At 44.2% G+C, this 4,981-nt stretch overlaps 1 protein-coding gene across 1 annotated transcript in view; it reads left to right on the top strand.

The window, feature by feature from the left end:
* The first annotated feature begins 3,470 nt into the window (after window positions 1-3,470).
* LOC106821438 (ecotropic viral integration site 5 ortholog-like) overlaps window positions 3,471-4,981 on the top strand; it is a 74,125-nt gene continuing 72,614 nt past the window's right edge. Inside the window, exon 1 of the mRNA XM_014826239.1 lies at window positions 3,471-3,487. The gene's annotated coding sequence lies outside the window, so the exon portion shown is untranslated. The remainder of the gene's footprint in view (window positions 3,488-4,981) is intronic.

Genomic DNA, 4,981 nt, shown 5'->3' with positions numbered 1-4,981 from the left:
TTCAAATATTAGTATGCAGATCGCCGTGAACAAGTATGTTGTTTACGGTAAGGAGTATCTAACATAAAAAAATATATCACTACGCTATATTGTGTGCGATATCTTTCTGGTGGTGCATGTGGTAGCATCTAGAACGCACAACCCCTAAGGGTTATGTGCTCTTTATATAGAATTCAAAGTGCACGCACAATTCAACCCGTCCCCTCGGTGACCCTCGCCCTGTCATATCAACAGGATTACATGAATAGACTCATGCTCATGAATGACTACTTTAACACCCGGCGCGACACGGGATTGAGCTGTAAATTTCGGTGAATATAGTGGACAGTGCATACAGATATGCGAGGACCGACGAGATGGGATGAGACGAAATTCATGCGTGGTTCGTTGTCATGTTGCGTAACTATCGGACGCGAAGTCACAGAGAGATCGGCCTTATTCACCCGTCAGCTAGATTAATGACAGCTGCTTGCTACTCTGAATAGTGAGTTTGAGAGGCATGCTCTAGCAGCGCATGCTCTAACTCATGCTCTAAGGCTGCCCGCGGTGTTGTCTGGCGCGCTGGTAATATATCTGAGTCAGGTGATGACTCGCGACACCGTGTAGCGACATGAGTCACAGACGAGCGGCGAAAAATTTTATCGGCAGTCGTGAGGCGACGCGGCCGCAGTACATCAATCAGCAAGCACGACTCGCCATGCAATCGTGTACTGGATGTCTACTGGATGTCTACTGACTGATACTGGCCTGTACGTAGCTCAGTACTATCTGTATTATCTCGATATCTCAAAATAATATGTCAAGAGTAGATAATAACACACATTGTGTTATTATCTACTCTTGATATAATTATGTGCATACACTGCAGATAGCTGTAGAGGCCGGCTGTGATTGTATTTGTGTTAGTATTTGTTGGTACTAGCTGAAACCCGCGCTACGCGCGGGCTTAGTGACTGTGATGCATGTGTTACCATGCAGTGCAGTAGTGTTATGTGTAAGGTGTTATATGGAGAGTTTAGTTGTTGCACATGTTTGTTTTTTATGGGTTGAGATGTCAATACAAATACATGTGCAATCATGCTTACACGTAAAACATTAACCATTTGTTTGGCAAGTACACAGTGAAATACACACACCCACACAGAAATGTTTTATTGTATGCTATGTACTGGTTGATGATACGGACTCCAAAGTTAGAATATAGATAGATGTGAATGGGAACATCGTAAAAGTAATATTACGTGCTTCGCATGTTTCCACTGTGTGCGGACCAGGTAATATTGCGTGGTTGTGATCGCTTATTTCTACGCATGTTTGCACGCTGTCGCGGACGACGTAATATTACGGTAGCTGTGATCGGACCGCTTGGGACAGATCGGTGTTCACGACACCCGTACACTGGTACAGCATTGCAGACTTCCAAACAAAAATTCTGCTCTGATAAATTCAACTTGTACATCTGATATGGGAAACTATGGCCAAATAGCTACTGAATATTATTAACTTCATTTATTATGGCTTTTTTCTACTTACATTATGGGGCTTACACAAATCTCAGACACACAGACCACATCAACAGAGATACACAGAACAACACGAAATTGAAACCTGTATGAACAAAACGAAATACAAACAGAACGAAACAAAACAGCGCCCCTATTTTCAGGCAAATGCTTACGCTTTTTTGTGTTTTTTTGTGTTTTTTAAGACCGAACAAACGCGTTTTCAACCGAGTATAGTTAGAAACCCGTCCCCATGTACTCATTCATCTTCTTCTGTAAAGTTGGGCGCTATTTGATCCAAACTGACGGAGCCTTTCAATTAAATACATACATACAACATTCGCCAAATTATAGTAAGCACTAGCTGAACACCGCGCTCGCGCGGGCTTAGTTAGACTGTGATGCATGTGTTACCAGTGCAGTAGTGTTATGTGTAAGGTGTTATATGGAGAGTTTAGTTGTTGCACATGTTTGTTTTTTTTATGGTTGAGATGTCAATACAAATACATGTGCAATCATGCTTACACGTAACACATTAACCATTTGTTTGGCAAGTACACAGTGAAATACACACACCCACACAGAAATGTTTTATGTATGCTATGTAGTACTTATGTACTGGTTGATGATACGGACTCCAAATTAGAATATAGATACATGTGAATGGGTATATAACGTAAACGTAATATTACGTGCTTCGCATGTTTCCACTGTGTGCGGACCAGGTAATATTGCGTTGTGTGATCGCTTACTTCTACGCATGTTTGCATTCTGTGTGGACGACGTAATATTACGTGCTTGTGATCGGACCGCTTGTGACAGATCGGTGTTCACGACACCCGTACACTGTACAGCATGCAGACTTCCAAAAAAAAATCTGCTCTGATGAAATTCAACTTGTACATCTCATATAGGAAACTATAGCCAAATAGCTACTGAATATTTAACTTCATTAATATTACATGGTTATTTCTACTTACATTATGGGGCTTACACAAATCTCAAACACAGACACAGAACAGAGATACACAGAACAACACGAAATTGAAACCTGTTGAAACAAAACGAAATACAAACAGAACGACAACAAAACAGCGCCCCCTATTGTCAGGCAAATGTTTACCTTTCTTGTTGTTTTTTGTCTTTTTTAAGACCGAACAAACGGTTTTCAACCGAGTATAGCTTAGAACCCGTCCCGTGTACTCATCGATCTCTTCTGTAAATTTGGCGCTATTTGGATCGAAACTGACGGAGCCTTTCATTAACATACATACATACAACATTCGCCAAATTATAGTAAGATACGTCGCTGCGCGCGGTCATGGTGCGTGTGAAGTCGAGAGTGTGTCACGGGATGCGTCGTCAGAGGAGAGGTGTTGGGATGCGTCGTCAGGCGAGAGTGTGTGGAATGCGTCGTCAGGCGAGAGTGTGTGGGATGCGTCGTCAGGCGGTGAGTGTGTGGTATGCGTCGTCAGGCGTCCGTGTGTGGAATGGGTCGTCAGGCGATAGTGTGTGGGATGCGTCGTCAGGCGAGAGTGTGTGGGATGCGTCGTCAGGCGGTGAGTGTGTGGTATGCGTCGTCAGGCGTCCGTGTTGTGAATGGGTCGTCAGGCGATAGTGTGTTGGGATGCGTCGTCAGCGGTGATGTGTGGTATGCGTCGTCAGGCCGTCCGTGTGTGGAATGGGTCGTCAGGCGATAGTGTGTGGGATGCGTCGTCAGGCGAGAGCGCGTTCATCGCACCGTATATCGATACGCAATCGGCTGCCGCTGCTGCTTCTAAATGCAGTTATCTCTCGCGGCGAGAAACTCGTTAGCTGCAAATGCGATGTTGCCGTAATATAATGAAGCTGCGCTGGCAGGCTGACCAGTGTAAGGCTGTAAAGGCTGGCAGAGCGTGAAGGCTCGCAGGTCTCGCAGCGCAGAAAATACGCGCCTAGTTAGAAAAGTGCAAGATTGATTTGCGGAAGATGGGCTGATGTGACAGGTAGGATCACAATATAGGGCTATGGTGCCAGGCAGTCTTCGAATTTAGCCTGGCGTCCGACGCCCGGGACGTGTAGATATCTCGGCAGGCATGTAAACATTGTAAGCTCACTTAATTGCCTCCTCTTTAAGAGCTCCTGCTTTAAAAACGCATAAACTATAATAAAACTGGCCATTAACTAAAGGTTTTAATATAAAATCACAAAATGTTAACACCGGAAACGAATGGCGTCTAGAAGTTGTTTGGTGTACACTTCTTTACTCGATATTCCAAAAATATTTCTGCAAAATATATGGGCAAAGATATATGTGACTAGAATGTCATTCGGGCATGTACATTTTACAGAATACTAGTACTTGCCCAAAGGGCTCAAAAAGTTTTTCGTGAAGATTGTTGGTGTACTTAATTAGTGGATGCACTGTAGGTTATTGATGGCCTTGTGGGAAATTTAACATCAGCTGTTACCAGGTACTAGAAATGCATTTGTGGATTATCCGCGTACGGCATTACATTGTCTTATATAAGGCAAATTATCAAGAGCTAATAATACCTATTATTGATAATACCAGGGGTTAATTATGACCAATTTGCCATTATTAACCCCTGATAATACCCAGGTACCTTGATTTTAGGTCTTGATATTATCCGATTTTATCACGTTTTGTCACCCCTGAATAGGATTACTTGTTCATTTCAGGTCTTTACGTAAGCTTCACACCGTAATTTAATCTAGCCTTATCTTAGCACTATCTTTAATCTAGCCCGAGTTCTTCTCCATGGTGTTATATGTATGCGTGCTTGCGTGCATACACGTTGAAATTTTATTTACGGTACGCCCGTGCGGGTGTGCTTGTGTGCGTGCGTGCGTGCGTCGACGCAAGTGTGAAGGTGTGGCGCGAGGAGAATAGAGGGCTGTTGTGTATGTAACTGGAGCGACAGGAAACTGCGGACGCGTGGGGGGGGGGGAGCAGACACGAGCTGACAGGCAGGCAGTCGGCGCGTTGCCCCGATGCACATGTGGAACACGAGTAGCTGATGCGAATTAGCGCTACTCTGTTTCTCCCGTTACGGTCAAATGTGATTTCAAGGTCCTTGAAATCGTGAAAGCGTTGTCATCTGAAGTGCTGACAAGAATGGCCATGAAAGAGGTGATATCGACTGTATTACAAGAGGTCTGTGATAATGAAATGAAAGTGAGAATTACGTTTAGCGCATGGGTTACACGCCAGATAAAGAAAAGGATGTAGACAGAGAGGCTGACAATGAGAGGGGGAGATTGACAGGAAAAGAGCGAGAGAGAGAGAGAGAGAGAGAGAGAGAGAGAGAGAGAGAGAGAGAGAGAGAGAGAAGAGAGAGAGAGAGAGAGAGAGAGAGAGAGAGAGAGAGAGAGAGAGGAGGAGAGAGAGACGACGACGACGACGACGTACGTACGTAGTAGTAGTATAGTAGTAGTCGACGGTACGTACGTACGTAACCGTACGTACGTACGGTAGT

The sequence above is a fragment of the Priapulus caudatus genome, unplaced genomic scaffold, assembly GCF_000485595.1.
Source record: "Priapulus caudatus unplaced genomic scaffold, Priapulus_caudatus-5.0.1 Scaffold73, whole genome shotgun sequence".
In the NCBI taxonomy this organism is placed as follows: Eukaryota; Metazoa; Priapulida; class Priapulimorpha; order Priapulimorphida; family Priapulidae; genus Priapulus; species Priapulus caudatus.
This window is presented reverse-complemented; position numbering and strand designations above follow the sequence as displayed.